This window comes from Amblyomma maculatum, chromosome 6 (assembly GCF_055883805.1).
Source record: "Amblyomma maculatum isolate TAMU_Amacu chromosome 6, ASM5588380v1, whole genome shotgun sequence".
NCBI lineage: Eukaryota > Metazoa > Arthropoda > Arachnida > Ixodida > Ixodidae > Amblyomma > Amblyomma maculatum.
Window position 1 is genome coordinate 123,931,631 of NC_139349.1, and position 21,987 is coordinate 123,953,617.

The following is a 21,987-nucleotide window of genomic DNA, read 5'->3' on the forward strand; positions in this document are numbered from 1 at the left end:
GTCCGTCTTGCTGTCTGAGGGTGAAGGATGGGTGTCTACCGCTCGCTGCGCGCTTTTCCCTCGCCACGGCCCGTCTGAATCCAGAGGCGCGCGCTCCCTCGCCCGTTTTCTTTTTTTTTTTTCGCGCAGGCGGAGTGCCACGCCCCACCTCCCACCAAACACGAAGGAGGAAAGGGAATTTCTCTTGCGGAGGCTAGATGACCTGGTAGGAGAGTGGAAAACCTCTGCGAGGGAACAGAAGGCATAAGGCATAAGGACATGGCTAGGGGTAGTTTATTTTGGAACAGGACACCAATGCAGGCAGGAAAATAAGGATCTCGTTGAATGTCTCAGCGACGATATAGGTCAGTGGGAGACGGGGCCGATATTATTTTACTAACAGGCAGACGCCCATTGACTACTGTCTAATGTCGCATGGAATTTATATCAAGCTCGCAAAAATGGAAATAGACGAAGAAGGGGAGTTTAGTCTGGGAAGTGATCATTACGGTAATATTCTTCAGGTTGGCCCTTGATGAAAAGAGAAATGGAGCTTAGACAAAAAGCAAACGCGAACTTAAACGACTATCAAATAGCGCAGATAGCAGCAGACATAGAGGAAGCAATAGAGAAAAGCCCATGGAAGACTCAGAAGGAGGTAGAACAGGTAGAACCACTCAGAAGAAGAAAAATTAAGGAGGTTAAAGTATCAAAACGCTGGAATGGAAAGAGGAAGCCACGGAGCTGGTGGAAAAAAGAAATTAGGAAAGCCATTGAACAACGACGGGCCGCTTCAAGGGAACACCGAGAGGCAAAGAAACCACAGGTATCAGGAGGAAATAGACGCAAATTGGAAATGTATCGACAAAATAAACTTGATGTACAGGCCCTTGTCCAAAGTAAAATAAAGCCACCGATTACTGGAAGGCTGAAATACACGGTGCCACTAAAGGTGGACCAAAAAAATTCTGGAACCATACAGGCTGGCTAGGCAAAAAGAACCAAAGAAAGAAAGACTAGATTCAAAATAACGAGGGATATTGTTTAAAGTGAGACAAAGCTGTGAGCTACATTACATCACTTATACCTAAATCATTTAGGAGCGACCATAGAGTGATCTCCTCAAATCAGGAAGCAACACAAAATAGCCGAGTACAAAGCTGCTTAGAACTGATCAATGTAAACTGCAAAAAGGCGGAATAAATAAATCCTAAAAGCACATGTACAGAAATTGATGAAATTCCGATCATACTGATTAATAAACTTGATCCAAGAAGTAAGGAAATCTGAAATATCTTTGGAAACAGCCATGACGAATAAGCAAACTCCGGAGAGCTGGCGGCAGAGTAAAGAGAATTTGATTTATAAAGAGAAAGGAGATAGGATGCACATAATATCCTACAGGCCAATTACCATCTGTTATATACAGGTTGACCATGCAGGTGGAGCAATTGAAACGAATTCATGAATACAATGTAAGAAACTCGGAGAACTTCAGAACGGCTTTAGAAATGGTAGGTGCTTAGATGGTAGTCTGTTCGTGCTTACCCATTGCATCGAAATATCTAGAGTGGAAAACAGACCTTTGTATTTAGCTTTCCTGGACATACGACGTAATCAGGGAACTACTGGGGAACATATCAAAAGAAGAGGGTCTTGCGATAACAGTATTTCTACAGGAAATATAGCGGAATAACAAAGTAGAAATTCCTTAGAAAATGATAAGAAGTACAGAAGCTCTCATGGTATGCAAAGGATTAAGACAATGTTGTCCTCTATCACCACTGCTGTTCATGTTTTAATGATAAATATGTAACGGAGAATACAAGAAAGCAACCTAGGTTTTAACCTGTGATATAATTTAGGTGGCAAGGTGGTAGAGCAGCGCTTCCCTGGTTTTATGTATGTAGACAATATTATGCTGTTACAAGATAGTCAGGATGACTTGGAAATTTTGGTTAAGTATTGCGGAGACGAAGGAAGCACTCTAGGTTTCAGTTCTAGCACAGTCAAGTTGGGTGTGATTATTTTAAAAGGCTCAACTGATCAGTGTAATAAAATATAAGCATAGGGCATTGTGTGGATACAAAACGGTATCAATTGTTCAGAGGTATTTGGAAAGGAATTATGGTGAGCGGGCTTACTTTGGGAGATGCGGTTTTGGGCCTAAAAGAAGAGGCACAGTCAACGTTAGAAATAACTCAGAGAGCCGTCCGACGATTAATACTGGGTGCCCACGGCACAGCCAGAAATGAGGCGGTACAGAGAGATATGGACTAGGCGTCTTTTGAATTATGGGAAACTCACAGTAAAATATTATATGAGGAACACATGAGGAAATTGGACAGTAACATATGGGCAGCTAAAGTATTTAAATACCTTTACCAAAGAAGCGTGGACTCACTATGCAGGAAAAGAAATAGGAAAATAACCAGTAAGTATGCTTGTCTCATAGAAGAATAAATAGAGAGCTTTAAGTAACAGGTGAAAAACACAGAAGGTAAAAATTAGATAAACTGTATGAAAAATAAACAGAGTGTGGAATAATGCCGAAAGCGCAAAAGCAGATCAGGAAGGAAGCTTTCCTTGATAACCTGTGACGCAGTAACCTACTTTTTGAAGCTAATCAGGACACCTTAGAGCCCACAGCTACAAAAAAAAAAATTAACCATGAAGATGACTCCTGTTCAGTGTGTGATGAATCCATAGGAACAAGTAACCATCTTATACTCGAATGTGATGGTATCCATCCGGAAGTCGATGCAGGCGCAGTATCTCTGCCTGAGGCCCTAGGGTTTAGAGATACCAGTGGCCGGGTGAATGAAGCGACGGTGGAAGCTAGCAAATAACGATTGCATGATTAGCTAAAAAGCAGAAAAGCAACATAATATTAGTAAGGTAGAAACAAAATTGAATCAATAGAATGATGGTAAAGTTAGCCGATCTAAAACAATAATTAAGATATAGGGAAAACTACGAGCATGAGAGCTAATGCAGCCACTCCGTTTCAAAGGGGGCGCTCTATATTCCATCCATTCATCCATACGACAGAGAACGGAGTCACACTGACTGTCCAACAAATAAAACGCCGGAGGAAAATAGGATATAGGATCGATTCGGAGCTTATGAAGCCTCTTTTCTTCCCCTCTACCTTTGGTATGGGGGGCGGCAAGGTATACATAGCATTTGCGTTGAGAACATTCGTCTCCTGTGTTGCAGCGACAAACACGATTTATGTGTTTACCCGTTATTCATAACGGGTAATTGTCACCAGGAAAAAACCTGTGGGTGGAAGCTCGCGTAGAAGCAATGGGGGGAAAAAGTCGCTGCCGGCACTAGCTGCTCCTGTTTTTGGGCGGTAAACACTCAGATTGCTAAAATACACTTGCACCATCCGTGAGCAGAACCAAATAGTGATTGTAATATATTGCTATATTATCCGATTGTCAGCACTGAAAAAGTAATTTCAATGTATACCATCGCTGAAACCTCCGCTTTTAAGGGCAATTGAAAATCTTTTAATGCTCGCTTCAAAATTGGGCAAACCATTCTTGCAGCAAAAGCCAACCCAATCCATTATGGCAGCAAATTCATTGGAGCGCCTATCATACTTGTACCGCTGCTGCTACCTGCTGCCCGATTTTTATAAGTTTTCCAGCACTGCTCTCATCCAGCGCTTCCGCATATTATGTTTAGCACCCATCCATCGGTCGCGCGTATCGATTCTTCTGTTGTTTCCAGCTCAGGCGTGTTAGTAAAACCAGCAAAATGCGCCTTAGTGCGCAGCGCGCCCGTGAAAGCAGTCGCACGTCGGCCGGGCAGCAACATAAGCCATTCGGCCTGATTTACATACTTTATTTAAAGAAACATCAGTCTCAACAATGCACAAAAAAGCATCGTGCGTTTGCACGTATCATGACAGCAGTGATAACACATGTGTGCATTCACAAGGAAGAGGCCTTACCTAACGAAACTGCAACACGACCGACCTTCAACTGTAATAGTAGTAACTAATTTATTAAAAACACAGTAAAAAAAATTCACCTAACGAAAGCGACGCAAAACACAAATTTCTGAATGTTCCGCTGTAGTGGACTCAAGTAGCAGCTGTCACTGGCCTAAGATAGCTAACCGGTTTGTTATCGGTTGTAACGGATTCACTAACATTTTCGATGAAGTCCCAAATACCTCTGTTAAGCAGGAAATGTAGAGCTGACAATCCTCAGTAGCTGCTACTGTTGCACAACGTCTTAGCACAATAATAGCACATCAAATTGTATATTCTCACTTCTCCCTTTCAAAAAGCTTCCCAATGGCACGCGGTAGCTTGCGCCAGGCGCGCTCGTCTGCCACTGTTCTCTCCGCCAGCGATTCAATGAATAGAAGGAGGAGCATGTCACAAGGACAGATTATTTTTCCTAAACTAACTGCTTTCAACTGCATGCGGCTCGTTTAGATATTAAGCTTCGCAACATAAATACAATGTGCCCTGTGATCTTGTATTTTGGCAAATAATATTGCGATTAGGCCCCAGCGCTAGTTGCGTTTTGCATCTACACCAATGCGCTGGCCTGCTTCTGACGGTGGCATCTCCCAGAAACGTGAAATCGCAACCCGCAACATGTCGCAGGCCTGATAGCACTGTGCTCTTATTCGGTGCGCCAATAACTATAAAACACAACAATCATAACAGCCTAACCATCAGCACAGCATAAACAGCTGCGGCATCAGTAAGCACGCGATCTCTCTCAACTATATCTCTTCCCGTCGGATGAAGACGAGCGAAGGGGTTTGTAGCCTAGCCTGAGCAGAAAGGATTTTGTCCCATCATCCACGTCTCATATGACTGCTATTTTTTCTCTGGCAGAAAACATATACCCTAAAATCTGTACGTAGCCTATAACTATGCCTTACCTATAGCTGTGAAAAGAAAGCAAGCATTACGTGTTTATGTGGGTGTGTATGAAAATGCGGGCCATTCAAACGCGCGAATAATTTTATAGCTGCCAGTTGTACTACGCTCATTATTACATTCCATTACAACTTTCTCTTAGGTGAAGATCGCCAGGAGATGGCTAACGAGAACGGAACACCTCAAGATGTAAACAATGGTGAGCTTGGTTGCACGCATGGCGTGAAATGGTGTTCGTAAACAAATTTCCAAAAAAGAGACAGTCCAAAGAGTGATTCATTTTACGTAATGTTATTGAAAAGCGCTAAACGAATCGAAGTGGGTAATGAATAGAACTCACAAGCGCTGTGGAAATGAGGAAGGTACAAGGAATGAAGTGCATCTAGAGAAAAAATTGCCCTTTATTTCACAGTGGTTTCGTCTCTGTTTGGCGTTGATGCTCTCGAAGGCACAAGCTTCTTTCTCCAGCAGGTAAAATAATGCGTCACACCAGCACGTGTGAACAATAATAGAGTCGAAGGATGAGCTAGTTGGTCACACATCTCTTGAAAGAAGGCAGCAGAGCAGGTAACAACAATACAAGCCGCGTTGTCAGTGTGTGCGTGTGTGTGCGTGTTTGTGCTGTTGTTACCTGTTCTGCTGCCTTCTTCCTAGAGACGTGTGAACAGTTTAGATCATTTATACTCGTAAAACTTGTCAACTGCAGACAACTACAACGTTGACAACATCCGATCAATGAAAGAAAATAGTTCAGATGGACAGAAAATGCCTCTCCACAATTTTTGTTGCATGGTACGTTAGACAGAAAATATATGCCGCATTACAGCACTGTCGAGGAAGCAATGTTGTTGCATGAGCGACGTTGCCGTGAACAAACGAGCTTTGGCAAATAAAAGATAGTTGTGTTTGGTTCATCGGGTTTAACGTCAAAAGCAACTTAGTCTAACAGAGGCACGCACAAAAAGAGTGCTGACTGCACCAGTAGGGAAAATACCAAAGCCTAGAAAACTTGTGTGAAGACATATAGCCTAATAACGAAGACCCCAAACGCACTAATCGATTTAAAAGCACAATTAGGTTATAGGTGCAGTGGCGAACTTCTACTGACGCGTAGCGTATCCACATAAAACCTTTAATGATGTTTTTGTTGTTCAGTGCGAGAGGTATTTAGGGCCGACGCACCTCTTTATCAAGCGAAGAGGGTACGCTGCGTACCTGAAAAAAAAATCGAAATGGCAGTGACAACCGCCATCGCTCACTGATTGGCAATGACCCAAGCATTACACGGGGACATTCCCGATGTCAGCATATCACAGACTTTGCTTTAGTACGGTGTTTGAGTGCTCCGGCTGACTGAACATTCTTTTACCTGAGACCATAATCTGCTCCTAGGTAAGCATTTATCTCAAGGTGATCACCAACTGTAACTCAGACAGCGCTCCGGGGATCAGGTGCATAAATCATGTTGGAAGCGTATCTCGCTGAGCCGTTCACTGCAATACGTGCCGAAACTATTAATTGTATCCAGGTCTACTTTCGCAAAACGATTTCAACTCCAACAATAAAGTTCGCAACTGCAAACCAGGTACCTTAAGCAAAAATTCTAGACGGCACTTGGGACACTAAAGTGCGATGAGGTGAAAGCCTTTATAGCGCAGCGGATCGTAGTACTCCCCTACGGCACCTCTATCTTCTCTTCTTTCACTCCCAACTTCTTCTCTTCCTTTACGGCGTGGTACATTTGTCCGCGGATAATTGTGACAGATATTGCGCATTTTCTCTACTGCAAATGAATTTTAAATGCCTCCTGGACATCTGGGTCTGCTGTTTGCTGTGTGTTGCGGCATTCGAGGAAGCGGCAAATGAAAGGCGCTGCCCTGACGATTGACTAGAACGCGCGGCTGGGTCAGCTTGATGTATGCATGAATCCTGGTGACATCAAGGCCAGCCGTGACGGTACAAGATGCGCCCCTCGTTTAACAAAACCAGCACTTCATAGAGCGCATCAAAGCTCAACGGTGGTCTATAATTCCTTTACAGCAAATTAAAGGCGCAGTATATGTCACTTGCGGAATCCCTCTATCCTCACGCTAGAAAAAGGGAATTATGACGAACGTTTCACAATCCGGGGCCTGACGCAGTTGGTAAAGCACTCGGCAGGGGATCCAAGGGATGGAGGCTGGATTCCCGATGGAGGCGAGGTATATTTATTTTTAGGTATCTCCCTCTGAAGCGTTGCACCTTCTGCCGACAGCCTCTGCCGACAGCTTCTGCTGACAGCGATGAGGCATTAAAGGCTTTCGCCTTAATAAGAATTGTAGATAACTTAAGGTGTCACTAAGTGGCTTTTATAATCTGTCTGGCCACCATGGTATGTCGAATTCAATCAAATTGTATAAAAGAACAATGTCCGTTGCCTATGGCACTATCTCAACCACCTACCTCCGTCGTAGACTCAAGAGTGACAGCTGTAGCGCACTCTAGCTTGCAAAGAGCTCGAAAGCGTTTCGCTTACCTAAGTAAGTCTTCGCAGCTGCAGCAGACGTAACTGCGGCCCCGTCCTACGCCAAAGTTTCGGACATCGCTTCATCAAATAGTTTCAATAGTATTAGTAATAGTAGTAGAAGCAGTAGTAGTAGTTGTAGTAGTACCCAGTCGAAAAAAACTACAGAACCGTGCCAAAAATACGACACAATATTCTGTAGTTCTGTCATAAACGTCAGATCTTTCGTAGTTCTGTAATACTTTTCTGTTGTTCTGTAGTTTTCCTGTAGTATATTTCTGTTGTCTGTATTTCTGTAGTACTTTTTTGTTGTAGCTACAGATATTTCTGATGCTACTACATAATGTTCTGTTGTCAATACAGGTTTCCCGTCAAAAACCACACAGAAATTTTGTCGTAACAGAAACTTTTCTGTAGTTTTTTCCGACTGGGTAGTAGTAGTAACAGTAGCAGTAGTATTCGTAGTTCTAGTAGTAGTAGTAGTAGAAGTAATATGAAACATTTATTTTGCAAAAAGTAGTTATGAGCTAAGGTTGCGGGTGGTCGGGTCCTCAGTCCGGCACTCCCTTAACTGAAGACGCTGCCCGAGCTCTGGTAAGCAAGGCTCTCGTAAGCAAGCAAGGCCACCTCGCAATACGTTGACGTTGAGATTTTCTTTGAAAACTCATACCACCAGGTAAAGGTCTGCTTTCAGACCTTTACCGTGCATTCAGAAGAACATTATTCGGAATAATTGCGAGCTGTGTAGCTGGGCTGTCGTAGGACAATGTTTGTAACCGCCTCCGGTAACACTGATTTACCGTGTCCTTTAGCAGGTGCTGGGGATGTTTGTCCTGTTAAGAGGACGTATTGTAGTATATCACGATGTTTAATAGGGGGCCTGGGGATTGTCATGGGATGAGAGTCACTAGGCGTCCCGGGAGAGGAATGCTCCAGCTACGGGGAGCGCATATTTGTTTAATTCTACCCCTTGATGTCCAGGCCCCCATATAACTCCTTTGCCTGATGCCTGCATGGTGCCTGGTTTCGGATACGATTTTGCGGGCCAGGGAAAATCAAGCCACGTATTCAGTTTCTGTAGGCTGATAAAGAGTAGAGTAACAATTTATACAGAATCGGTATGTGCTTTGTCTAATGCAAGCACTGCCTCCTCCATTTATGCGACGTCTGAAGTTCTGGCCGTCAGCCCCGAACTTCAGAAAGTATGGCCCAGGTGAGTGATGGCTGCTGTTGTGATGCCGTCGCAGTGACCCGCAGCTTATACAAAAAGGGCACTTTGTCTCTGTAGTAGTTCTTATCCAACGACCTGGCTCCTACTTTGCGTCCTGCTTCGGATATTCGGGATCTGTATTGCGTAGTAGGGGCACGACGTGGAGTTTTCCCCTCCACTCATGTGGTATGTCAAGTCTCTGCGGCATGGTGCTTGAAACACGAATGACGGTTGTTCAGTGCTTTTTTTTAATGGCGAAACCAGAGAAGATGAAAGTTTGCGTTATAATGTGAGCCTCACTGGATTCGCCGATGGTTTTGCTGACGCCAAGTTTATGGAGCTCTTCGGCTGATGCAGTGAAGGCAGACTTAGTGCCGGTTGTAGGCCGTGAGAAGTATGTTGTTGAGTTGCTTGAGTTCGTTCTTTCATAGATTGAGGTACCAGTTACGTAGATTATGCGGCTGACGATAAAGGTCCCGAATTAGTCGCAGCATGTCCTCTCTCATAACATTCTTCGTGGTAGTAATACGTGAGATCATTCTGCTGACTTGTTCACACGTCGTCCGAGCTTAAAGCGGTCGTTGTGACTCTGTTATTAATATGCAGGCCTAGGATGTGAATGGTATTTGCTTCGGGAATGGGTTTATCGTGTTATTATTTTGGAACCCCTCGTTGCTGCCGCGGATGAGTATGATTAGATATTCTGACTTGGTAGAGCAGGTGAGTGCGCAGTCGGTGACATAGTTCGGCACAGTGTTGACGTATTCCTGGAGCACATCCTCAATTTTTCCTGTACTATTTATTTGTCAAATTGTAATCTAATCTGCATGTAGATGCAAAAGGGCCAGGTTAAAAGGAAGGGAGAGAGTACAACGCATTGTGGCGTGCCCCTTGTGCCCATTTGGATGGGGTTAGATCTCTAATCGCCTACTCTGATGTGTACTTGACGATGTTGCGCTAGGTTTGCTGCGGAAGGTTTTTCAGTGACTTAGTAGTTTTTTAATAATATTAAAGGACTGCGCCCAAGACTGATGATGAGTGGAAATGGCGAATGCCACATTATATGACTATATTTTCTAACTGCATCCTAATTGTCATCTCTACTATAAGCATTGTTACCGCTGCTGCCATGATTGCCAGCTCATTCTACTATAGCTGTTATTGCTACAATCATCCTCCTTCTAGACGAGAAGAATTGCAATTTGTTTCTCACTACAGTACATTAAGGTACCCCTTGATATTTTCTTTTTATTTACTTCACAGATTATGGAAAACTAGAACGAATAACAGGTGCAGCCAGTCTGCCGTTTCGACGAAATCTCATTTATATGAGTTGATTGCTCAACTGAGGAAAGTGTACACCGACCAACTTTGAACCAAAGCGGCAGACTCTCTTCATGAAGTGCTCTATTCTTCCTTATGTTAAATGTAGACAGCGTGTATTTTGAAGTGTCATTTGTGATATTTTATGAAATTGCTTTAAGTAGTTGATATAAATATATTGTGAGCACTGTGTGGCGCTTCATCTTCCACACTGCTGAACGTGCTGCTTCATCTTCATCCTGCTCCCTCTTGTAGATACCCATCGTCATCGCGGAGTGTGTTTGGCTGCAGTGTTCGACCAAGGCTTCAGGTCTGTAATAAAGCCTGATTCCCCAAGTCCGACCTTCGCGTTACCTTACACGTGGTGGAGGTGCGCCTTGATTTCCCCGCTGCTTCGTCACCTGCATCCACCTGGAGCTTCGTTCTGGCCGCCGTTTGACCCCGACCACCATCGTCATGACACAAGAGGGCCACTCCGCTATTCCGGCTGCTACCAACTCGACTCCAACTCCCCTTGCCACTTGGACTGTCAGTAGCCGTCAGCGCGACCCGCAGATGTTCGCCGGTCTCCGCGGCGACGACGTTGATGACTGGCTCGACAGCTACGACCGGGTCAGTGCTTTCAACCGATGGGACGATTCTCTTAAATTAATTAATGTGTCCTTTTATTTGACGGATGTGGCCAAAACGTGGTTTCTAAATCATGAGTCGACGATTCCGGACTGGGCTACCTTTAAACAAAAGTTACGCCAGATTTTCTGCGCTCCTACTGTTCGCACGGAGTCCGCCAAGAAGAAGCTAGAAGCCCGACTTCAGCGGTCCAATGAGACCTATACCTCTTATATCGAAGACGTTCTCGCACTTTGTCGGCGCATAAATGACACCATGCCAGAGGCCGAGCGGGTTCGGCACGTCCTTAAAGGTATTGGTCCACTCGCCTATAACGCCCTGGCCGTGCAGAACCCAACCACAATTGACGCCATCATATCGACTTGTCAACGCCTTGACGAACTACAGTCAATACGCCTGCAGCCTGATCCCACTTCATTTGGTTTCACTGCAGAAGCTGACCTCCGTGTGCTTATTCGCGAATTAATTCGTGAAGAGCTCTCGGCTCAAGGTAATTTGTGCCGCCCTGCATCTGAGCCACATAATTCAAGTGCCGGCCTGCGTAGCATTGTTAAAGAAGAGCTGGCCTCAATGACCTATTCCCCGCCAACATCGGTCGCTCCTACCATCCGTCAGGTGCCAACGTACGCCCAGATCACGTCCTTGCCGCCCGCAGTTGGAACGCCTACGCCACCGGCGCCTACCACTGCTCATGTCGCTGCATTGGCACCACCTGCCGCGGCGCCGACATACTACCCCAACTGGCGCCCAGCCCGCCCTGTGTGTTATTACTGCGGGTACCGAGGCCATATTTCCCGCTTCTGTCATCGCAGGCTCCAGAATGAACGCCGCGGCTACGAATCATTTGAAGCAGACTACCCTCCTCGCTTTTCCGGCTCTAACCACCGTTCATTCCCTGATTATCCCCGACGTTCATCACCCCCGCCAGAAAGTCCCGCTCCGCCTGCTGGTTACAGGCCTTCAAGACGCCGTTCTCTTTCGCCTTTTCGCCGCTCAACCTCGCCTCTCCGTCAAGCTTCTCTGACGACCCCCCGCCTGTCGGAAAACTGACCACTGCAGTTTTAGGAGGGAAAACTGCACTCTTCGGCCATCCCAAAAATCCTCCGGAACGTCCCTGGAATATTATTTTAGTGCGGGTTGAAGGATTATCTGTTGAGGCTTTGGTCGACACGGGCGCCGCTGTTTCTGTGATACACACTGACTTGTGCTCCCGCTTGCGAAAAGTGAAAACGCCTTATGATGGACCTGAACTCCGTGGAGCTAATGGTGCAATAATTCGGCCTTCTGCTAAGTGTACTGTGCGAGTTTTTGTTGATGGTGTCCGCCACCATGTACAATTTGCCGTGATGTCACCGTGCGCTCACCCAATTATTTTAGGCTGGGATTTTCTGTCTGCCGCATCAGCCAGCATTTCGTGTCGCGACAGGGTCATTTACATGAACGAGAGCGATCCGTCTTCTGAACCTCCCGAGCCCCGTTATCGCCTGCTTGCCGCTACTAACTCAGTGTTGCCCCCTGGATGCGAACAACTTGTCGCGCTTACCTCTACTGACATTGATAACGGAGATGTGCTAATCGTGCCTTCTGATCGCCATCTGACCCGCGGAATCGCGCTACCACCAAGTCTTGTTCGGTTTGAGCATGGCACAGCGCTTGTCGCTGCTTCGAACACTTCCCCAGAGCCCATTGTGCTGACTAAAGGGACATGTTTTCCTTGTGTCCTGGACATTCACCCGGTGTCCCTCACCACCCTTACCGCCCCCTCTTCCTCACCAGCAGCTTCTTCCGATGCTTCTCTCTGTGTTCTCTTTGGCACCATCAATCCTGACCTTCCTGCGACTCACCGCCAAGCTTTGCAGGAATTACTTCGAAAACACCAAGCCTCCTTTGATGTCACTTCTCCGACCTTGGGCCGAACGTCTTCTGCACAGCACCGCATTATTACTGAAGGTACTTCTATTGTTAGCCGCCGCTCTTACCGTGTTTCCTTATCAGAACGTAAAATCATAGAAGATAATGTGAATGATATGCTCCGGCGAGACATTATTCGGCCATCATCTAGCCCCTGGTCATCTCCGGTCGTCTTGGTCAAAAAAAAGGATGGGTCCGTGCGTTTTTGCGTTGATTACCGCGCACTTAACAAAGTCACTCGAAAAGATGTTTACCCTATGCCACGAATTGACGACTCCCTCGACTGTCTTCAGGGCGCCGAATATTTCTCCACTTTGGATTTGCGTTCCGGTTACTGGCAGATACCGATGCACGAAGCCGACAAAGAAAAAACCGCATTCGCTACTCCCGATGGGCTTTACGAATTCAATGTCATGCCTTTTGGACTTTGTAATGCCCCCGCTACGTTTGAGCGCATGATTGACACTGTTCTTAGAGGACTTAAGTGGAAAACATGCTTGTGCTACCTGGACGACATAGTTATTTTCTCTGCGACTTTTTCTGATCATTTATGCCGCCTTGATCAAGTATTAACGTGCCTGGCATCCGCCGGTCTCCAGCTGAACACAAAAAAGTGCAATTTCGCCAAGAAAGAAATCAAGATCCTGGGCCACCTCGTCAGCCGCGATGGCATTCGACCTGACCCTGACAAGCTTGCTGCAGTTTTGAACTTTGCACGCCCTCAGCGGACTAAGGAACTACGCAGTTTCCTTGGCCTGTCTTCGTACTTTCGCCGTTTCATTCGAAATTTCGCTACCATTGCTGCACCGCTCCACCGCCTCCTTACAGACCGTACTACTTTCAATTGGTCCGAAGAATGCGAAAAAGCTTTCCAAACTCTAAAGAATGCCCTCACTTCGGACCCTGTTCTCGCTCCCTTCGACGACACGGCTGCCACCATTCTTCACACCGATGCCAGCAGCCTCGGTATCGGCGCCGTACTTCTGCAACGTGATACCGCTTCTCGGGAAAAGGTAATTGCGTTTGCCAGTCGAACTCTAACACCAGCGGAACGCAACTACTCCATCACTGAGCAAGAGTGCCTAGCCGTCGTTTGGGCAGTTCAGAAATTCCGCCCCTACCTCTACGGCCGCCATTTCACGATCGTTACCGATCACCACGCTCTGTGCTGGTTATCAACCCTCAAAAATTTGACTGGACGCCTGGGCCGTTGGATTCTGCGTTTGCAGGAGTACCACTTTGATGTCATATTCAAATCGGGACGCAAACATCGAGATGCCGATGCTCTTTCCCGCTGCCCGCTATCAGAATCGCCACCTAGTGCTTCCTCGAGCCTTCCTGCGTGCGCCCTCGACGTCCCAATGTCGTCCAGAGCCCCAACCTTAACCTGTGCTACTCTTGCCGCTGCTCCAGATCGCTACGCCATTATTTCAAACCAGCGAGCAGATCCCTACTGTATTTCCCTAATCAACCTTCTCACCGGTGCTTCTCACCCTCCTACCGCTAGGATGCGCAGGCAACTCCAAAAGTTCAAACTTGACAACGGCGTGCTCTCCCGTTATATTTATTGCTCCGAAGGCACCCGTTGGGTCCCCGTTATTCCGAGAGCGCTTCGCACCCGTATCCTGGCGGCTTTCCACGATGATGCTACAGCCGGTCACTTAGGCTTTCATAAAACTTACCACCGCGTGAAAGCCCGTTTCTTCTGGCCAGGCCTCGCCCCAAGTGTGGCAAAATACGTCGCCTCTTGTCTGCCATGTCAGCGCCGCAAACGGCCCACTTCTCCTCCTGCTGGCCTACTACAGCCGCTACCTTGCCCTGCTACTCCTTTTGCCGTTGTTGGCATAGACTTATACGGGCCACTTCCATTGTCCGCACGAGGTAATCGCTGGATCGTCACCGCCGTCGACCACCTAACACGCTACGCTGAGACCGCTTCCCTGCCTAATGGCTCAGCACATGAGGTCGCGACCTTCTTTTTGGAATCGCTCGTACTGCGCCACGGGGCCCCTCAAGTGCTTCTCAGCGATCGTGGTCGGACATTTCTGTCGAAGATTGTAGCCGAAGTTATTGAGGCCTCAACCACACATCACAAATTGACCTCCAGCTATCACCCGCAGACCAATGGGTTGACTGAGCGGTTCCACCGCACGCTTTCTGACATGTTGTCTATGTATGTCGACCAGGACCACCGAAACTGGGACGTAATACTTCCTTTTGTTACGTTCGCCTACAATACGGCTGTACAGCGGACCACAGGTTACACCCCGTTTTTCCTCGTTTACGGCCGTTCTCCCGCTACCTTTCTTGACGCCTCTTTTCTTTCTACACATGCCAGTTCCTCATCCTCTCTTCCTGACCAGTTCCTTTCCCGAGTGGCCAAATCACGCCGGCTTGCTCGCGTCAACACGGAAGCTAGCCAGGAAGACCGCAAGTACCGCTATGATGCAACCCATCGCCAAGTTTCGTTCCGTCCCGGCGACGAGGTGTTACTTTGGACCCCATTACGCACTCCTGGCCTTTGTGATAAGTTACAGCACCGTTACATTGGTCCTTACACAGTTCTTGCAAAAACCTCCCCGGTCAACTATCGCGTCTCCCCTGTTTACCCTCCTCCGGACAGTCGTTACCGTGGCACTGAAGTTGTCCACGTTTCACGTATGAAACCTTTTATTCGGCGCAATCCTGCGGACTAATTGCGGCCAGGCTGGCCGCTTGAACTGCGCGGGCGAAATAGTGTGAGCACTGTGTGGCGCTTCATCTTCCACACTGCTGAACGTGCTGCTTCATCTTCATCCTGCTCCCTCTTGTAGATACCCATCGTCATCGCGGAGTGTGTTTGGCTGCAGTGTTCGACCAAGGCTTCAGGTCTGTAATAAAGCCTGATTCCCCAAGTCCGACCTTCGCGTTACCTTACAATATACATTTCTAGTAATATCATTACAAAATGTAAGGAAAATTTTCGGCATGAAGTATTGTTTTGTCCGCTGTTCTGTGTATTGTAGCCATAGTGGTTCAATGCCAGGTTTCTGCAAACATGTCCTGTGGACATTTACGCCGGCCATGAGCCCAGAAAACACCTCGCCTTAAAACATCCCAGGCTGAGAAATTGAAAGTTTCAGCCCAGCTATCATGCACGTTGGGCAAACAAAAACATGAGCAATATACCTGGCACCACTAAGTACTGGAACCAAACATCGGTAGCGCCACATTCCTAAAATGACGGCACCAAAAGAAAAGTGTCAATTCTGAACAATTGCGCTCTGATTTAGAGTGGAGGGTGGCAATTACATGTGCTTGACCTCTATTCCACTGAGACATACCAGCGACCATTGATGGTGGTACGCACCACAGCAGTGGTTATCACCATGAAGTCCGTTATGATATCATTAGAGATTTCCACGGTGCCAGAGCTATAACGGGTCACCCTTTTTGGGGATTCCTAAAAACATTATTTTATTGTTAGGAACCCGATGATGGTGTGAGTTGAAATGATCAGTATATTACTGCAATAATATGGATTAGCTCGGAAAGATTTTCGCGGCAGCATCTCCTCAGGATGAAAACTCCAAAATAGAGTACATAAGAAAAGTTAGTGGTAAAAAAATTAGCGCGAATAATTTAGTTCTATGCTCTCCTCAAACGTAAATGGGTTGGCATCATAGATAAACTATGTTTCAATGAGGTTTGCTGCCAACTTCGATAACATTAAAGAGAAAGAATATGGCCAAGGTCTACAAAGTGAGAAGAAAAAGTTGTGAGGAAGCATTGATGTCATCGAGATAACAGAAACACGGGAACACGCAAACCCCCGAAACGATAGTTCAATATGGAATCCACCGTAGCTGGCGAGCTCAAAATTCCGAAAGGCATAAGGTTCACATACCATACCTGGTCGGGGCATAAAAAGGAGGTCGTAACACAGTGCTGGACCCCAAGTGCCGCTTCCGAGCGTTAGGACTGAAGATCGATGAAGAGAAGAATGTTTGCAGCAAAGAAAGGATCAAAATCTAGGTCAGTTTGAAAAAATGGATAACAAAAACGCCCGACCGTCAAGTTATTTCTGTATCTGTCTATGCTAAAGCCGTAGAAGAAAACATAAAATATATGCGGGCATTTATTCTCCCACTTTAAGTAATGAAATGACAGCGTAGGCTGCAACGCGACGTGTAAAGCCCGCTTTAACCAATTTTGTGTATGTTCCTCTGACGACTAGGTGTAGCGTGCTCGGCTCATTAACCAAGAACATTGGAGGCTGAATCTTATTCCACTTTGTTACTTCTCATAATCAACCTAATTTGTCCGCTATTCCCTGCTTGCTGATATGTGTTTGGGTTGAGTCGCACACATACGACACGGACATGACAGCTGCCAGATATCGCCTGCCAGCATCATGCACGTTAAGGTTCATCCTCAACACCGAGACGAGATTTCTGGGTGCTGGGATCTGTCGAGTTATTGCATTTAAAATGGTGCGCAGGATTCGCAGCATCTATGAATGAAAAAATGGGACACATGAAGATGTACTGAAAAATCTTTACAGTGGCTGCTCAGTGAAAATTTTTCCCCATAAAATGCACTAAATTTTGAATAAGGAAGCATGTTATGCAAGTATCTAGAGCTATCTAGAGCTCTTCATTGCTTGTTTATAGGAATTATTCAAAGAATTTCAAAACGCAGTCAGGAATAACAATTTAGGTTGAATACAATAGTTACTCGCAATTCACGGCTGGCATTACCCTGCCATCAGCGAACTGTGGGGACTAAGTGCAACTAATCACTGATGGTCTACGCTGCTAAACAAGAAAAGCACCTCTTTTGTGGGAAGCTGTTTCTTTTCATAAAGCAAAACTGTTAGTCCAGTCGTGGTGGGTGCCTCGTCTTTTCTCTGCGTTCCATCATCAGACAGTTTTTTTTTTCAAGAACATGAACCAGCTGATCCCTGTTTCAACTCTACTACAAAGAAAGATTAGGGTATCGTAATTATAATTGTTTTTAGGAGCCCTGAAAGGAAAGGGCTGAACACAGAGTCAACGAAATGGTGGAAGGAGCACCTCGTAGCAAGTCACGGAATATAAGGCCACAGATTAGAATCATGAAATGTAAATAATTATAATAACCAGCCATGTCTAGAGCCCATTTAAGAAGTACCATCGGGTTTTAATGAGAAGGTGGCAGTATCTCTCAAGCGGAGGTGCCTTCAGATTTATCTGATAGGTGCTCACTTATAGGATGGAAAATTGGATACGTGCAAAGAGTTCTATATATATATATTGAAGGTCAGGCAGAAAGCTAAAGAACCGAAAAATACGGATGTAACGTAAACGTTAGGGGGTGTGTCGAATCAATTTTCTCAGGAACTCGAGGTAATGAGATTTTATTATAATGACCAACACTTGTGGTATGATGTTGTAATGGAATATGATGGCTAGTGCACAAGCCAAACGCGCAAGAAGGCAGGGGGAGTTGAAATGAGAATTCGAGATAAACAGTGCTCTGTAACAGTAGCAGACTGTATTACAAATGAAGGCAAGCGTACCACGGGAGTTGCAAAGTGGTGTGGGCATAAGGGATCACGAATTTTGCGGGGTTCAAACGGATGCAGCGGGAATGGGGTTAAATGTAAGGATATGTGTAGGCGTTTCGACTGGAGCAATATTCATAGAAATAAGAAAATCACGGTTCCTGAGAAATTTCGAACCAATATTTGCTCCAGCCGATTCGGGAAGTCTGGGAAATCAGGCTGCCCGCGAACACGCTCGAAAATTAGCCGGCCAAGCGGTGGCGCAGTTAGAAACCGGAAGTTTTCGGTGAGCCATATTTCATACCTCGAATTCACTGCACAGTTCAAACCAATAAAAGAACTCCCACCACCCCATGATACTCTTGCCAGGCGCTGGCAGGTCTTATAGATAAAGAGCGTCGCTATCCCTAAATTTAAATAAAAATTTATAAATAAGAGTATGAATTATTTCTGCCGCTTTTGGGTCGAGAAAGACGACTTGGAAAATGCGGTCCGCGCTTACAAAATCCATAACTTTCCTTTAGAACTATGTCCTGATTATTCTGGAGGAGGTTGGGAGGAGCTAAGCCCCAGCGATGAAGCAGATATTCAGTCAAGGACTGTCGAATGTGCCGGCGTTGCCAAACGGTTCCACGTCTCACAGCACCCCAGATAGCTTTATTCAACCCTCTGTGCTTATTCTCAATAAAACCTTTTATCATCAACCACTGGAGTAGCTGAATTATACGGATTATATTGATATCAGTTTTCCAAAAGGATTCAGAGAACGATTATGAAATGCCCTGAACCAAAATCTCAGAAGACCTCCCTAGCTTCGGCGGCGAGAGCATCCCAGGTACAACACAATGCAGAGCCCCCCTAGGGCTCGTATGGGCAATTTTGGAGGATGCAAAAGCTATACTACCCATTGCGGTCCCGTATGTATTACGTGGAAGCGGTTGCCTCTGTTTGTCCCACTTGGTCATCATATAGGTGTGCAAGATCTAACTGAGCACATCTTCAACAACTGCCCCTCAAAGGCCCCTCGTTGGAAAGTTTATGGCCGATGCGAAGCAAATATGGGCTTTATGGAGAAAAAACCTAGGCTAACATGGGGGACCTATCGGGCTAAGCTAAAGCCCAATAGGTCCCACACGGGCCATGGCGGGGATAAAAACGGGCTTGCCCGCACATTGCCTACGTGGCTCCCATTGGGATACACGAGGGAAGGTCACATGGAACTATGGTCTTCATGCATAAAGGTTCTGGCGAACCCCAAATTGTGCTGCCCACCATAAAAACTATTGTTTGGCATGTGATATGGCGAGGTTAGAAATTGGGCTCCTGGGGAGCACTTTACGGCCGATTTGGCGCATATGTTGACCCAAAGCAGATGAAATATGTCTCGCTCATAAACGGCTGTCGTCTCAAAAGTCGAATAGGCCCAGGTAGGTGACAGCTTGGCTGACAAATGAGCATGCCCCACGCTGGCTACTCGGGCCTTTTTTGGGGTACCTGTGGCCAAATACAACCCAGTATATACCCTCATTGACTCTGTGCCCACATTTCTTTCCTCGGTTCTTCGCTCCTCCGAAGCCTAGAGAAAGGCCTCACACCTGCTACCTCATCTACCGCTCGTATTACAGATGGCAACACAGTTACTGTGATTGTTATATGTGCTGCACGAATTAGCATTACCGGCCGCCACATCTCTGGTTATTTACAGTTCTCACCAGTTGCCCTCAATATTTTATATTAGGCCTCGATTTCTAACTGCACGCTCCGCTCTCATTGACTGTTCGTCTGAACGGCTTTATCTAGATCTGCTGCTCTGTCCTGACGAACAAGCTCATGAAACTTCAACGCTCCGTCTTCGCTCCGCTGCATGTACTCGCCTGCCCCCTGAAGCCGCTGCGTATGTGTTCATTACTTCTTTCCCCTCCATTCCTGATGAAAACTACGTTGTTTTCCCCTTAACCGACGTGCCCTCCTCACAATATCGTACACATAGAGAATACCCCCGCTTATACTGCAGTCCTGAATTTCCGCTTTTTTGTGCAAGTTCTCCCTGAAGGCATTTCTCTCGCCGAATTGACCGTAATCTCAGTGTTTAATGTGTCTGCCCTTTACCTGAACCTACCGCAGGAGTGGTCATACGACCTACACCGTCCCCGTCTCCGGAAGCCCGCATATCGGGAATGAATGCTTCTTACTTGTGCCCTCATCGTGCCTAAACACTTACGAGCCTTCTGACTTCGTACAGTTACATTTTTTTATTTTAGCGACTGATCCTTGAGACAAATATTCCTCGCTACTCATGTATCGATACCTGTGGCGCCAGCCCAATTCACAGAAGACCTTACCGAGTCGTCATTGCAGAACGTCGCCTCATACAAGGTGAGGTGGACAAGATTGTGGCAAGAAACATAGACCCTTTGAGTAGCCTCTGGGCGTCACCTGTCGGGCTTGTTAAAAATGGCTACCTGGAGGCTCTGCGTTAATACTGACACCTCAAGAAAAGATACAAAGAAGAACATTTACCCACTCCCTAGGATAGATGATGTCCTCAACTGCTTGCAGGGTGCCAGCTATTTCCCTTTGATTGATCTTCGTTCCAGTTATTGGCAGAACGCGGTTGACGAAAGGGACCAATAGAAGACCGTCTTCGTCACTCCCGATGGCCTTCATCAATTCAAGGTAATGCCTTTTGGCCATTGTAATGCGCCCGCTACATTCGAGCGTATGATGGACTCTCGTCTACGCCGTTTTAAATGGACGAAGTGATTATGTTATCTCGATGACCATATCGTTTTTTTCTTCTACCTTTGAGAGCCATCTTCACCACCTTGAGTCTATTATTGGGGTCTTTTGAAGAGCTGGCCTTCAGCGGAGTTGGAAGAAGTGGAGCTTCGGCCGACGGGAACTCAAGATGCTCGGACACTTGGTCGACACCCGTGGAGTTCAACTCGACCTTGACAAAATTCGTGCTGTGCGTGCATTTTCTACAAACCACCGCACCAATGACGTTCCAAGTTTTCTTGCCCTTTCCTCGAATTTCGGCGGTTTGTCCCCAACTCTGCGGATACTGCTCCTCCACTCACTATTCCTCTGAAAAACGCTGTTCTATTTTGCTGGCTCAAAAAACAATCTCAAACCTTTTCTGCCCTCATTGTAGCCCTCACCAACCCGCCCGCCCTCGCACACCTCAACCTCTCTGCACCAACAGAGGTACGCACCGACGCCAGTGGTCGCCGTATTGGTGCCATTCTCGCCAAACAGCAGACAGGTCGCACTCACGGCATTGCTTATGCCAGTCGCCTTCTTTCTGCGGCTGAGCGGAATTTTTGGTCACAGAACTTGAGTGTTTAGCTCTTGTGTGTGTCATTACAAAGTATTGCCCTTACTTGTTTGCCCGTCCGTTCTCCGTCATCACCGACAGGCACGCCTTATGTTGGCTTTCTATGTTCATTGCCCCTACTGGTCACCTCGGGCGTTGCGCCTTGAGACTTCAGGAGTACACTTTTTTGTCGTCTACACGTCCGGCCGGCTACACACTGATGCCAATTACCTGTCCCGCAACCCGACAGAACCGCCGCCTGAAAGCGAGTGTGATGATGACACCTGTGGGCTGTCCATCTCTGACCTTTTAAACATTTGCTATGAGCAGCGCTTTGATCTCACACTTTGTGGCATTATCACCCACCTCAGCACTGATCACTCTAGTGCTACAATTGCTTTGTTTGTTCTCCACAACGGCTCATTATAGCGGCGAAATATGCAACCAGATGGCGCTGAGCTTCTGCTCGTAGTCCCCGACCACCTGCTTGCTACAGTTCTTCAGCAGCTGAACGACGCGCCCACTGCGGAACGTCTTGGCGCATCTCATACGTTCGATAGCGTCCACAGGCGCTTCCTCTGGCCAGGCCTCTACCGCTCTGTTCGTTGTAACGTGGCTTCCTTTGACAGGTGTCAGCGACTGAAGGAGCACTCGTTTGTGCATGCTGGATCCCTACAGC